General features: G+C 33.6%; 1 long non-coding RNA gene across 1 annotated transcript in view; it reads left to right on the forward strand.

The window, feature by feature from the left end:
- Nucleotides 1-16,178, forward strand: part of LOC116668075 — a 139,705-nt gene extending 123,527 nt beyond the window's left edge. Inside the window, exons 4-5 of the long non-coding RNA XR_004325155.1 lie at nucleotides 11,613-11,722; nucleotides 16,078-16,178. This is a non-coding gene — a long non-coding RNA (uncharacterized LOC116668075). The remainder of the gene's footprint in view (nucleotides 1-11,612; nucleotides 11,723-16,077) is intronic.
- The last annotated feature ends 394 nt before the right edge of the window (nucleotides 16,179-16,572 follow it).

Here is a 16,572-nt window from a genome sequence, read left to right on the forward strand (position 1 = left end):
GTATTAAAAGGACATTTGATTATTAATGGCTTAAGATAAATCCATATCTTATGAGAAAAGTCATGAAAACTAACAAAAAGGAAGCTATAACCTGCAGATTTTGTTGGAATTCACAAACATTTAGTAAAATACCAGAAGTTCAAGAGTTTCTATTGGCATGTAAAGAGTTAATAGGTGCCAAGAAAGAATAACTAATCATCATGTCTCAGGAGTTCTAGGATTTCCAGGGAACAGTTATAAAATGTACACAGCAAAAGAAAAATAAGTGACTGAACACAAACATAAAAGATCTGGGGCCACCTTGTAAATACCACATTCAAATTTGTTATATAGACAGCTAGAAAGACAAATTTTACATTGTTCTAAAATAAATCAAAAAGTTTTCCTACAAGACAAAAATACATTCTGTACTCTTAACTCCAGGCTCAATACCCTGAAAGGAGTGTGTATCTTTACTTTTCTCCTTCTGTAGCTAAAAGTCTCTGGCAACAAGGAGGACTTTAAACTGTCCTGTGTGTTGGTAAGTTTAAAGGATTGGAAAAAAAAATTATGTATCTTACAAGAAAGGAGCTTACTGAAATGAGATCATTGCTATTCAGATTTTTTTTTTAAAAGGATGCATTTTATATTGGGTTAAATATACTTAGGTAGTTCAGGAAAACATAAAATCACAAAAACATAAAAAATGCCAGTAAATGGATAAAAAAGTGCTGATTTTAGCTAGTTCAAACTTATAAATTACTTCCTGAAAACTTCTATGATAAAAGCTACATCTTAAAATTAAATTATACATAGTCAGATGAAGCAAAAAAGAAGTACGATTTCTCAGATGTTAAGTGCCTATAAGAAAGCATGATGGCTTAAAAAATTTATCCCAAAGAAAACTGTTAATGGAGTGTCGTAAGGTGGTTTGAGCTATTATCTTTTATAAAGCCCTTAGAGACCTATCTAGCTATTGTGCTGACTTTAAATTCTATGTCCTCCACTAACCCCAGTACAGACTGTGTATGTATAATACATATCTCTTAAATAAAAGTATATTGTATTAAAAAAAAATTTAGAGTGTATACATGCCTCCCTGGAGTTATGCCAAGAATTTTTAGGGAGCAGATTTGCAATTTATAAACAGTCAGTAATATGTAATCACAGCTGGGTTATTTTTGTGTTTGTGTGGGAAAGCAATAAACAGATATATAAATAAATGTAGCTCATGCAATTTCCAGTGTGAATCAAAATATTTTAAAAAATGATTTCAAGGGAAGGAATAAGATTTTTTTGATTGAAGTAAAATACTTTAAATAAATTTCAATCTGTTATGAGATTTTTAATTACCATTTTATTAAGACACAAATTTTAAGTAAAATTTATGCAGGTGTTCATTCCCTTTTAATTTTTTGCTTTCACCTGCAAAACTTAAGTTATTGGATTTGTGGAGGGTCTAGAGCAAAAGAGAATGGGAACGTTTCTTCTCCCAACAATTCCAAATGTTGTTATTGCCAAGGAGGAAAAAAAAGGGAACAGAGCTAGCATTTATTGAATCTGTTCACCTTTACATTATTCTTCAAATCCAAAAATATCACAAGGCTGTAAAAATCTTGCTGTAACTCCCAGCTCCTCATTAAAGCTGTTTTTACTAAGATCTCTATGGTTCTAATTGTTTCTGAAAGCAAGAGACACTTATAGTTTATCACACTCAGAATATCAAAAAAATTTGATTGTTAATCTCTCCTTCTAATGTTATGTTTGAACGTTCATGTCTCCTTAAAATGTTCCATTTCCCTCTTGTCATAATACCACATACTCCTGCTTCCCTTCTTCTCTACTACCCATCTTGACTTTTTTCAGATTCATTTCCCTCTGCCCACGTCAAAATATATAATATATAATTTATTGCAGTTTTACTTATAGGCTGAACTAAAATAGTTACATCTAGTTCAGAATTCCGGTTGCTAAACCCGTTGACAACCTCATATGACATTCCATGGGGTCTGTTTTAAAAGAAGTTCTTCATCTTTACCCTGTCATGGCACTTACTATTTGTCTCTTATGTTCTTCAGTTCAGCACATCTAATCAAAATAGAGGATGATGTTTTCCAACTAAATGACAAGGTTTATGACATTGAATTTTAGCACACACACATACATCAATTAGACTATGAAGAGTTTATAATAGTCACACTAAAACAAAAGGGTGCAGAAAGGTTGCAACCAAAAACAACGTAAAAAATATATAATGTGAAAATAACAAGAGTTCTGTCATGCTATTTTAATATTAAAGAAACATATAATAGAAATATATAATAGAAATTATATATAATTATAATAACATAGAATAGAATAGAATATATAATTATAATAGAAAATGCATAATTAGAGATGAGAAGCGGATTTTATGAAGTAAAAAGCTTAATTAATTTTTAATTTAATTTACATTTATTATCAGACGAAAATGTCAGAGAATGTATATGACATTTGAATACTATTATAAAGAAGCTTGAACTAACAACATATAGGAAATAATGTACACAGTAATTGAAAAATATTTATTTTAAAGTCCATATAGATCATAAAAATATACTGAAACATAAACAGAATCTCAAAAAATTTCAAAGGATTTAAATCATACATAGATTATTTTCTGATATTATTACAGTTTTTACATATAAACAAAAACATAACTGGAAAATTCCCATATGTTTGCTGATTTTTATTTTTAATGATGTTCTAAATACCCATGGAGAAATGAAATAGCCATGAGAATTAGAAAACATTTTAAACTTAATTGTGATAAAGACTTGCTGGAACTGTTTTAACTGTATTTAATGCTTTCAATGTCAAATATTATTAGAAAATAGCTCTGAAAATATAATGAATTAAGCATTCATTTCATGAAATAATAATTGAAAAAAAAAAAACCAGCAACATGAACCTCCAAAAACAACAAGAGTAATATAATACTAACTTTAGGAACAAAATTAGTAAAATAGAAAGAAATGCAGTGTAAAGACTCAACAAGCCAATTTGGAAAGGTATCCAGCTGATAAACTTGTGGCAAGACCAATGATAACAAAGAGAAAAGGAACAAATAATCAATATTTGTAATTACAAGAAGAAATAGCTCCACAGGTATTACAAAATAAAAACAAGTAAGGGAATATCATGCATATGTTTATACCAATAAACTAAAAACTACCTTCCCAGACTTTATTGAATTAAATCTACTGAAACTGACACAAGAAAAAGTGGAAAACATAAATACGCCAATTGCTGTTAAAGAACTCAAATCAATAATTTAAAACATTTCTAAAAGAAAACTCAATGCCTACATGGCATCACTGAGGTTACCTCAACTAAACAATCAATCAAGAATTAATTCCGATCTTACCCAAATTCCTCCAGAACTTAACCAATTACTCTTTAGGACAGCATAACCTTAATACCAAAACCCCCAAATGGCAGCAAAATATTAGTAAAAGGAAAGTTACAGGCCAACGCTTTGTGTTAACATAGATGGAAAAATCTTAGCAAATTAGCTCACCAAACCTAACAGCTTATTTGACTTAGTGTCATAGAAAGAATTACCATGACCAAGTTGTTTTTAAAAGGGAAACAAAATGGTAGTTTAACTTAGAAAATCAATCAATGAAAATTTCCAGGAGGAAACAGAATAGAAGGAGGGAGGGACAAACCACATGAGGCAATGCATTAGAGCAGAGGTTGACAAACTTCTCCTCTAAAGGTCAGATCGTAAATATTTCAGACTTGGTGGGTCATATAGGTCTCTGTCCTAATCACTCAATTCAGCCATTGTAGCACAAAAGCATGCTACGTTCCAATAAAACTATATTCACAAAAATAAATAACAGGGTGGATTTGGCCTGAAAGCCAAAGTTTTCTAGCCACTGCATTAGAGGCTTTATTTACATTATTTAATTAATTCTAGCAACAACTTTTTTTGTGAACAATGAGCCAGAACAGATTATGTAATTTGTCCAAATCCACGAAACTAATTGTGATGAAGTCCTAGGCCTGCTTAACTCCACACAGGAGAAAGTGACAGCAAGAATACTATGGTCTATCTACTTTTGTGTTCCTTTATCATAATCCATTATTAGAAATCTGCAGCTTAATAAAATTTGCCCAAGTTCCTACTGAGAGTATTTAAATTTCTTTCTTATTAACAAAAGACCTCAAGTGCTTAACCATTGGTGCATGCCGATTTTATTGAATTAAAATCTCTCTCATTTCTGAATTTTCTGCTCTTTTAGAAAACTGTTGATCTGAAGAAGCTTTTATAACAATTCAGAAATTCAATTTATCTCCTGTTGTTCTTCCTTTTGGTCATCTTAATACAAAATACCAGCTAACTTAATAATTTAACTATCACAGGAAAGTAAATAGCCAATAAATATTGCTTGAGTTTTACATTTACACAAAACAAAACCATATTATGTAGTATTTAAGAAGTTGGATAAGCAGGAAGAAAGAAAGTGCATTTTATAAAGGCTCAGAAATTATTATTTGTGAGATCAGAATCTTAGAGGAGGGGTTTGAATTTTTTAAATTGGATTTATGTATCTATGCCAATGAATGAAAGGCATATGAAAATAGATACTGAATAAATCTGAACAGTATCAAAGCAAAATAGCTGCTAAACATACCATTATAAGTTGTACTCCACATCTCTTAGGTGACATGACATTCCTCTGTGAAACTGAAGGATGACATATTGGAGTTAATAGCTCAGTTAACCCAGTGAAGAGAAGAGGTAATCCAGGAACTTGTGAGAGCCAAAAGTCCCCAAACATTTAAAACTTATGGGCCTTGATATCTAAGCTATTACTATATATGAGGCCTTGGACAATTGAATTACTTTAAATCTTGATTTCCTAGTCTGTGAGTGAGGGATGCCCATAGGTTTTAAAGTTCAAATACTGTTATAATAGCAATGTCAGCTGAATCCACTAATTTCATCATTTTCTAGCTGTATTAATGACACTAAATTGTTTTTAGTTTCTTTGAGTTTGATTTTGGCTAAAGGGGCGTGGTTCATCCATCACTAGTGACTTAAGCTGAATGACAGGTGTGATAATAAAAAATTCACATCCTGGGCTGAGGTCTTTGGAACAAACCTTCATAAATAGAAATGATAACTTTATTAGTAAAAAATGAGATATTCACATATCAGTGTAACAGTGCTACTAGTGGAGTTAAGCAGTGGAAAGGATGAGTCTTCCCAGGAGTTGGGATAGAGTTGAAGATAAAATATATTCATTTGAAACCAGTGAAAGGCTGAGTTAAGAGTAAAGCCTCTTTCTGACTTACTTCACTTAGAATGACAATCTCTAGGTCCATCCATGTTGCTGCAAATGGCAGTTTTTATTCTTTTTTATGGCTGAATAGTATTGCATTGTATAAATATACCACTTCTTCTTTATCCAGTCATCTGTCTATAGACATTTAGGTTGTTTCCACGTCTTGGCTATTGTATATCGTGCTTCTATGCACATTAGGGTACATGTATCTTTTCAAATTAGAGTTCCTTCCAGATATACGTCCAGGAGTGGAACTGCTGTACCATATGGTAGGTCTATTTTTAGTTTTTTTGAGGAATCTCCACACTGTTTTCCACAGTGCCTGCACCAACCTGCATTCCCATCAGCAGTGTAGGAGGGTTCCCTTGTCTCCACAGCCTCTCCAGCATTTATTGTTCATGGACTTTTGAATGATGGCCATTCTGACTGGTGTGAGATGATACCTCCTTGTAATTTTGATTTGCACATCTCTGATAATTAGTGATATTGAGCATTTATTCATGTGCCTATTGGCATTTGTATGTCTTCATTGGAGAATTGCTTGTTTAGGTCTTCTGCCCATTTTTGTATTGGGTTGTTTGTTTTTTTATTGTTGTTAAGTTGTATGAGCTGTTTATATATTCTGGAAATTAAACCTTTGTCAGTTGCAACATTTGCAAATATTTTCTCCCATTCTGTAGGTTGTCATTTTGTTTTACTTATGGTTTCCTTTGCTGTGCAAAAGCTTATAAGTTTAATTAAGTCCCATTTGTTAATTTTTCTTTTATTTCTATTGCCTTGGTAGACTGCCCTAGGAGAACATTGCTAAGATTTATGCCATAGAATGTTTTGCTTATGTTTTCTTCTAGGAGGTTTATCATGACTTGTCTTATATTTATTTAAGTCTTTAAGTCATTTTGAGTTTATTTTTGTATATGATGTGAGGGAGTGTTCTAACTTTATTGATTTACATGCTGCTGTCCAGTTTTCCCAACACCACTTGCTGAACGGACTTTTCTCTAAGTGAAGTAAGCCAGAAATAGAAAGAAAAATGTCATCTGATGTCACTCATATGTGGAATAAAAAAAAAGAAAAAAAGAGGCCGCTAATGAACTCATCTACAAAACAGAAACAAACTCGCCAACATAGTAAACAATCTTCTGGTTACTGGGGGAAAGGGCATAGGAAGGGATAAATCTGGGATTTTGAGATTTGCAAATATTAGTCACTATATATACAAATAGATTTAAATTTTTTCTTCTATATAGCACAGGGAATTACATTCACTATCTTGTAATCACCTTTAATGAAAAAGAACATGAAAACAAATATATGTATGTATATGCATGACTGGGACATTGTGCTGAAAACCAGAAATTGACACGTTGTAACTAACTGTACTTCAATCTAAAAAAAATAAAAGAGTAAAGCTTGTGGCCAGGCTTTTTAAAGAGCAGTATTAATGAGGACCTATACCAAGATTATAGAAGAAATGATGGTATATATTATCCAAGCAGGTCACAGATAATTATATTTAAAATTATATTTAAAAAGTATATATATACATATCTGTTAATAACTAAATATTTTGGTGTAATGAAAAGCTACAATATACTTATATCAGTGAGAAGAACTTGATCTCACACTTCCTAGGTAGTGCAGTGTAAAATGAAACTTAGTTCTAAGAGATTTGTTTGTTGTCTGATATTACGTGTTTTTGTTTATATGGTTAATGGTGATTAAATACAAGTAGTTTTCCAGTTCTGTGAACTCAGGAAACTCGGACTAGGTAGTATTAACACAGTTATGTGTTTAATCCATGCTAAGTGTCCTGTTAAGCACTTTATATGCATTATCTCCTTTGATTCTTAAAATGTCTTACTTTACGTAGGTACTTTGTTCCCATTTTATTGCTGAACAGACTTGGGAGCGGGTATTACGGAGCTGAATTACCTTGCCTGAGACCACACCGCTGGTGTTTAATCCAGACATTTCCGACTGCCAGGCCCAAACTCTAACCAATGTACTCTATTACTGTAAGTGGCTCATTATTTCAGACATGCTGGCACTTTAACAATTTACATATTTCACAAGAATTTTTGTGGCTGCTATTGTATTATGTAGATGAAGGGAAAACAGTTTCTGATTAAAACAATGGAGCGAGCCCCACTTGGCTGATATTAGTAAGTCATGCCAGGTGAGCTTGGTTCACCTCGCTGTCACAGTGGCCTCAACTGAAATGTAATCCTTTACTGGGCAAAATATTATATAATTTAAATATGTCTGGAGAAAACCTATTAAAAGGTGAATTATTATAAAAGAACAGAAATTCTTTTTCCTCTTACTGTTCCTCTTTTAACAAACTGTCACACTAAACTTAACCATTCCTCCAAAACATGAAACTAAGCCCTTTTGAGCAATTTCAGACATTTCCACAAATGAATAGACATAGCAACGTGTCATGAAATCTTGCCAATTTACAATGCCTACATTACTTCACGATAATATATTTCTTTATTTAAGAGCTACTTTATTGCCTCTTTACAATTTTCAGTGTGGATTTCTCTCCCCATTATAAAAAAGCAGTAATGTGAAAAGAAAGGTGTCAGCTAAAGCACAGGTTGTAAAGGTTCCAGTTTCCAGTGAGCATAACAAACCACACCGATCACAGCTCTGTGTAGCGAAAATCCTCTGTAAAATTACTTTTTGCATATGTTTAAATATTATTCACAATGGGAAATCTTTCCTGTAGAAATGCTTTAAAATAATATGGCTGACTGTTACCATGTGAATGCTTTTTTTTTTTTCTTTTAACATAGCCTTTTATAATCCTTTTCCATGTGAGTTGTCTCTTGGTAAAAATGAACAAAATACAAAATTCAGGATAATTTTATCATTCGCATTAGCAAGAGAACAATGGCAAGTGGCTTTGAACTGCTCTTCCATCTGGCATTTCAGTTACTGTTTAGATTAATAGGTACAATAGGAGTCGAAATTTCTGGGCCAGAGTTTAATGGTGCTCAGCACTGCTCCTTTCTGAAAGGACCCATCCACCTGTGGACAAAGGCTTCTGTCTGTTACCATGGCCCTGAATAAAGTGACTGATGAGCATGTGAGTCTGTTTTAAGTTGCAAAAAGGAAGAACTTAAATTCCAGTTAACTGCGCTGTCTCTTCCTGATACGAATTACTGCCAGCTGAGATAATCAATAACTTATCAGGCTGCCGAGAGCCCATTAGCATGTGGTTAACATGCTAGTGTTCGCGGCAGTACTCTTCAGTGTGGAAAGTGGCCCTTTGGTATAACATACTTCGATAGTGTAAGCTCAATAATAATAACTCTTGTTTAACAAGATATTAGATTGACTCTTATAAATTAGAAGATTGTTTTCATGATCTATGTAATCTACTCTGTTAATAAAAATAGAACTGAAGGCTCTTGGCACAATTCACTTCTCAATTCTACTGTCAAGTGGGGCTCTAAATATAAGGAATCAGGCTTGCCCAATTAATCACAGCCCTGAACAGTGTGTCTACCTGAAGAGAATGTAAAACCACTGCTATTAGAAAGTTTAATTGAAGCCCTTGGGCTAAATTAAAAAGCTTTTCAAATACAGAGATTATTGTCCAGTAATAGCAAAACACAATTATGTTTTTTTCATGGAATTTTAGGGAATTATTTTCAGAAGAAAAGAAATTGAGCAATTTGCTAAATAATTTGAAGGGAGTTGAATCTTATCACTGTCACATTTTTAGCATAAATAAGAAAATGGCAAGAAGAAATAGAAACAGTGCAATGAGAAGTGTTTGAGATCCTAAGATTTTCATTTGCATCCTCTGAGTGACAAAGACAAGGTTTTGCATCTGGTGTCTGTGCACTAACGGGATTTTCCACTGTCTACTCCTTAAATACAATTCTGATTGTGCAGCCTTAAGAAAGAACAGCTACGTGAATGAGCAGGATGCAGTATCTCATGTACTGTTCCCACTTTGGAATTGTCATATTGCATCTGTGGGATTGAATCTTTTAAGGAGTTGTCAAATTTAATTGGCGAATTTGCACAGTTCTGGTTTACTGGATATATCACACCACCAAGATCTTTTTTCTTTTATCACTTTATGTTAACTCCGTGATTTAAATATTGCCATCTGTGAACAAAGCCTACAGAATTAAGGAAACAGCTTTAGTAAATTAAAATCTTAACTGATGCATAATTTGAAGATTTTACCATTGCTGATTTGATATTTGGTGTATTTATCTTTTCTCATGGCAGGTATTGTATTTTGTATATGTTCTGTATTGCAGAATGCCCTATAAACACTTCCATTTATTTAAAGACAGTAAAAAAGAAGAACAAAATCTATAATATCAACAACAGATATGCAATCCTTTTAAGAATAAGGACAAATGCTTCAAAGAAATGCTCTAAATGAAATCCAAATTTTTCTCCTACCTATGAATCCTGCATTGCCTGAGACCTAACACTCTATCTCTCATTCCACCGATTAAATTTGCTTTCAATGCCTTACACATAAAAAGCTTTCCTGTTTTGTTTGTTTGTTTGTTTTAATATCTATAGCTTCTCTTCTGGTCTTGGCTTAAATGCAATTTCCACGAAAGGTACAGAGGACCTTTCCAAACATCCTAAGATTCCCCCTCCAGTTATTCCCCAAAGTTTTTCCTTCAAGCAGTTATCAAAGATTACAATCTTCTATTTAAAATTTGGTTTCATTGCATATTATATGTTTACTCACAGGATGTGCACTGCATAAGGACAGGGACAATAATTTTGTTTTGCCTGTTTTTTGTTTACTTGTTTCTGTCATACAGACCCCACATCTAGCAGAGATAGCAGCTGTAGTGGAAGTAGTTGTGATAGGAAGAGAGGGAGGATTAGAAGGAAGAATAATAAAATTATGAATTTTATTATTGAATAATTTTATTTATTCATAATTATTATTATGAATAATTTTATTCATTATTGAATAATGAAATTAATACATTTAATAGCTAAGATTTTCTAAGCTTTTTATGCCAAGCACCATGTAAGGATATTTGTACCATCTCATTTAGTTATTAAAGCAATCATGATGGTAGAAGCTATTATTATCTAAAGTTGGCAGAGGGAGACTGAGGCTTAAGAGAGGTGAAGTAATTTATTCAGGATCATCAAATTAATTAAGTTGGTGCCAGAATTCAAAATCCTGGACATCCCACTCCAGAGCTCACATGAAAGAACTTGTTAAATGAATGGGTGGAAATGTGAATAAAATAGGGAAGTAGAAAAGAAGGAAGGGAGAAAGGAAGGAAACAAGGGAGGAAGGAAGGAATAGAGAAAGAGAGAAAGAAAGAAGGAAAGAGACATGTTACCTAGAGTAATGGATGACATGCTGAAAATTTTTATCTTCATGAATTTAGACCAGTCAAATACTTAGCAGGTTTAATAACCTACCTTTTTAAACTGTAGGTTCTGAGAATGAGAGGTTGTAAGGCTTGACAAATAATGGTTTCAGGTGAAATAATATTCTTAATATGTGTAGTTATCTTTGTTAACAGTGACCATCATAGATCACTTTTGAAAATCAACATTGTGAATGATATACCTACCAATAAAGCGACTGCAGCTATTTCCCTAAGCCCTGATGGATGGAACATTTCAGCCCAGACATGAGGAATACAATGATAACAAATACTACTATTGAATTAGTGTTTATATGTGTCCATTTTGCACTGAGCACTTTACTTCTGCGTGTTCTCCTTTAATTCTCATACAGTCCTAGGAGGTGAGCACAGAATCACAAGGCTGACGAGATTTGAACTGGGATTCAGATACAGACATTCTGATTCCAGATCTATAGCCTTTAAGAAGTCACTCTCCGTGGCCTTGATCATTTCTGTGTGAAGTTGGAAGCTATGGAAACAGAGGGTTTGTAAGAATTTGTGAAGTTCATATGTAGGCATTATACCTTCATCATCTGAATGAATCCTCACAACTTGCAACTTTTTTTATTTGACAAGTGGGAAAACAAAACTCCTAGAAGTTAAGTAATCTGCTGAAGTTTCCCCTAGCTATAAATGGCAGAACTAGGATTTGATCCCAGGCTTGTATGTTTACCAAGCCCACCCTCATTTTATAAAGAAGCCACAATGTTACCTGGAGCTTACTGCCTACTGTAGCCATTAACAGAGAGGAGAATCAGCATGGCTTGCTATAGTGTTCCTGGTCTCCAGTTGAATTATTTGAATGATAATTCTGGCTTAATTCTAAATAGCTGAAACATTTTAATTCACTCGTGTTGAAAATGGTTATTTTCTTTAGATACCTGATGTATCCAAGTGCAGGAACTGCTGTGTAATGATGGGGATGCTACGCCAGCATCATCCTCAAGAACAGACTCTTCTCCAGGATTGGAAAATTGCATCTTAAAGGTAAAAAAAAAAAAGCTTCACTTCGAATATGCTCATCCCAAAATATATATAAATACAGTTATTATTTTAACAACTTAATACTCATATATTGATAATGACGTACCAGTTGAAACAAGACTTTTGAAAGATAGGAATATATAAGCACTGCTCTGTAAATGTGGAATCTGACCAAAATCTTTTTTATAACTAAAGTCCTATAGTATTATGAAATGGATGTAAACTAAGTAATAATGAATAATTGTTTATTGAGCAGTTTAGATAATATACCATGAGGTGATTAAATAATTAGATCTGGAGCTATGATTATTTGAAGATAATTAATGGTATAAAAAAGGAAGTGTCATGTGCTGAACATATGCAGATTTCTGTCTAAGCATTGTTTAAAGACTTTTCTCATCATCTTGGATGTCAGAATAACACCAATTTCATAATCTAATGGAGAAAGCACTGAAGTAGAATGCTTATAACGTCCGTAGACCTCAGCAGCCATCATGATCTTAGCAACTGGCTCAGCGCAGTGGGATAGAAAGATGATGCACAATCCTGAGTTTTCTCCATTAGATGGGGAGAGAGAAATAGAGCTTACACCCAACATTCTAGTGAATTACCCACGGGAAAAGAGGGAAGTGACTCTTAGCACCACACATGGCTCTGTGGGATTTGGAGAAGTCATATAACCCTGAGAATTCTCCCCAGAAGGGAGTGAGGGGAGTGGAACATACACAGTCATAAAAAAAAGATTTGAGAGACTTGCACAGTCTCTCACCAGATGAATTTGTGGAGGTCTTTCCCTGCAAAGCCAGTCCATGAAGACTGGAACAGATGGCCACTCCTTCATGTGCACAGACACCAATAGAAATCCACAAGAAACATAAAGAATCAGGAAAAAAGTAATTAACAGCAACCAACCCTAAAGAAATGGAGATCTATGAATTGCCTGAAAATAATTAAAAATAATTGTCTTAAAGAAGCTCAGTGAGCTACAAGAGAGTACAGATAGACAACTAAACAAAATCAGAATATCAACAAAGTGAAACTATAAAAATGAACCAAACAGAATTCTGGAGCTGAAGAATATAATAACTGAACTGAAAAATTCAATAGAGAGCTTCACTAGCAGGCTTGATCAAGCAGAAGAAAGAAATCAGTGAACTTATAGACAGGTCACTTGAAATTATTCAATCAGAAGAATAAAAAGGGAAAAAAGAGCACAATAGCATGCCTAAGTTAGAGAAACAGAGAGCAGCAATGTTACACAATCATAACTCACATATTCAAGGCTGTATTTCTGGAGAACAAGTCTTTCCATAAAATATTAATTAGTGAAGACTTATTACCACAAGGGACTAGGAAATAAGAACCATGGATCAGAAAAAGATATTCCAAGAAAATCAGACTCACCAAAATAATCTAGATTCAGAACTGTTTCTAAAGCCAAGGTGCATCTCAATTATTATGAGTTTCCTAGACAGGAGGTGGATATTACCTTTATAGTTCATTTTATATAATTATCTGAAATATATGTAGTATTCATGATACCGTTTTATTTATCCATTCCCAATAAATTTTTATGTGAGTATGACAAATTCCAAATTAAAGAATAAAGTTTTGTTTTAGTCAGATTCTGATCATGTTAGATTGCATCTAAATATTAAAGCCTACAGTGAATATAACTAAGAATATTTCTGTTTTCAGGTATGCAAGGAAAATTCTCAAATGACAGACCTATCATCTAAAATATTAACTAACAGATAAGTTGTTACAAATGGTATTCAGTTGGATTTACATTGTGGAATAGTGTAAATAAAAACTAGTACTATGTTTTAAATAATGAAGCATCCTTTAAAAAGTCATAGATTTCTTTTAAATGACATCTTAGAATCAGTGATGCCTTAATAATCACTCACAACCTGATTCATAATATTAAGTTTCCACTTTATTTGACCTTAAAGCTTCCCCATTATTCAGGCTTTGATTTTTTTTAAGAATATGATTTTCTTTTTTGTGGATGAAATAATCTGAAAATAATGAGTGAATTATTATCTGAAGTTTGAAAGACCCTTCCTTAGGGGGGAAAAACCCTGTTTCAAACACTGTATTACCCATGAAACTTTCTCAAATTTTTTGAACCAGAAATAATATAATTTTATTTTAATCCTTAGCTTTGAAGTCAATCATTGCTTCAGATTAGCGCAAAATAAAGTGGGTGGGCCGGAGACGAAAAACCCACTATAATGTATGACATCTTCATTTTTGCATAACCTGAAATTATCACATACATTGAAGATGTTTAAGCTGTGCTCTGATCTGAGTTTATATCTACCTATATCCTTTCAATATGAAATGAAGAATAAAGCTTCTAACTCCTATCACTTACCAGTTACATAGAGAGACAACTTATACTTTGTCACCACCCTTCAATTTCCTCATGTATCAATATTATATCACTATAATATTACTTCCCAAACATAATTGGCACACGGTTAACACTCACTAATGGAAGTGATAGGTCAAAACTATCATTTTATACTTTCTTCTTTTGAACTCTCTTAACACTTTCTGGCGTTAGGACAGAGCTCCTGTTTTACTCGCCTGTGTATCCTAAGCACCTTGAGGCTTTCAGTGAGGACGTGATGCAGCTTGGTGTATATAGTGCAGTGGTTCTCAGACATCAGCATGAATCCGAATCACCAGGAGAGCTCATTAAAAAGCAGCCTCCTGAGTTGCATCCTTACTGTTTTCTGATTAGTAGGTTTCTGGTGAGGTCTGATAATTTGTATTTCTTACAAATTCCTAAGTGATGCTGATGCTGTTGGTCTGCAGTTTGAGAATATTTATATATGGCAAAAAATTAAATTGACATTGGAGTCAAATATACTAGCATGAAGTATTACAGGTAAAGAAGGTGACCATTCGGTGTTAAATCCACTTTTCTTAGAAACTCAGTGAATGAGCTGCGCCTTCCCCAGTCCTAAGATTTGACGGCACGTGACACCCCCACATCTCACTCCACAGTGGCAACTCTTGCTCCTCTGTCCGTCTCCTGACTTTTGATAGCTAAGTAGGAGTGTTGCTTGTAATCCCCAATCAACCCAAATCCCTGCTCTGCCCTTCTATCCTCCAGTCCCCTGATGAGACTTTTCCTCATTTCTCATTTCTCAATTCTTCTCTTTTCAACTCAGAGTTAACACTCAACATGATGCTGGCTCAGGAGCTGCTCCCCGCTCAGAGGCTATATTATCCCTGTCACTGTGCCAGGTACTGCGCTTTGGTGAATAAAACTCATTTTCGAAAAGTATATAGTCCAGTGAATTCAAGAGAAAGGTAAAGCTTATGTAAATAAATGTGAGGATTTTCCGTACAACGACATTTGACGTGAGGAGAGATCCCAGAAAGAAAGTAAAGAGAAATAACACACTGCACTTAAGGACAGACACTGAGAAGGAAACCACATTTCTTTAGAAGGAAGAAGGCTGTGTACCTAACAGCACCACAGTACTAACTGCTATACCTGTTAGCCATGCCGATTTTAAAAAATCTTTTAAAAGGTTCATGGCCAAAATCGCCTGTAACTATTTTGAGAAAATTTAAGATTTACTGAAGACTGTTTGGAATACAGACATCGCAATGCTGTTTCTCTCCTATCACATGAAAATGAGCTCAGCTCGGTCAGAGAACCCATAGTTTTAAATTCATCATTTCACTGTCTACTTATGACTGTACAATAAAAATGTTCTCATATGGGGGGTGTTTTCACTTTCCTGTTTCGCAAAAATTCTTAACCGAGTTATCAACAGACCAAAGGCTGACATATTTTGATTTGTATTTTACAGGCCTCTATATTAGAGCACATATACATATGAACAGTAATAAAAAGGATTTTACTGCTTCTGGTTTTCCTTACTACCATTTTCTTAAAAAAAAAAAAAAAAAAAAGCCCAACATAATTGTAGCTGTTCACTCAAAAAGGTTTGGAGATAGTAATATCCAGTGAAATGAGGCAGACATACCAACAAAGGGAAAAAAAAAATCACATCTTCAAAGAACTGGCAGGAAACATATTAATGAATTATTTGTTTTGAAGGTCCCAGTGCCTTAAGGCATGTTCAGGATCCAGACCTAAAAGCAATGTGCTTTTGAAAAACTAGAAGTGACAGGATGAAATCTCGATGGCTTATCACTGCGGAGAACAGGTGCCTGCCACCTCTTTCATTACACTGACACACATTCTGCACTGTTCATCAACCTTATTCTTTTCTTCTCTAGCCTAACCTTTTGGTGACAGTAAACATGACTTGACAGAGGGTCCAACACAGAAATTACATGATCTTTAACCTTTTTCTAATTTGTGACAGGTTTGGGACACATCTGGACTAATCCATCAGGGAGGAAAAATGTCTTTGGAATTATAATGACAGTGATCTTCAAGAGCAAACCGTCATATGTGTAGGTAAAGTCTTTTCCAGTTTAAATCTAAATGAACAGAAAAATTGTAATTTTCTACCTAAAGAAGTTCATTGACTTACAGTGAAAGGAAACTTTGCCATCAAATGAAAGGCAAAAATAGTTCAGCATACATTTTTAAAATGCTTACATAGCAAAAATATATCCTGGAAAATAGATTATAAATTAATTCTTATGACTTTAATATTAAATAGAGCTATGTGTGTAACTGAGAAAACAAAGATACTATAGACATGTGGAACTTAGGCATTTGCAAAGTTGGAACGGTTGATAAAAATATATGTTGATATAAATATATCTGTAAGTGAAAATGTCCTTATAAATGAAGAGCATTTTAACTATTTATAACTGCAAAAAACTTTGATAAAAAAATATGCAGCTAAATG

This window comes from Camelus ferus, chromosome 13, assembly GCF_009834535.1.
Source record: "Camelus ferus isolate YT-003-E chromosome 13, BCGSAC_Cfer_1.0, whole genome shotgun sequence".
Classification (NCBI taxonomy): domain Eukaryota; kingdom Metazoa; phylum Chordata; class Mammalia; order Artiodactyla; family Camelidae; genus Camelus; species Camelus ferus.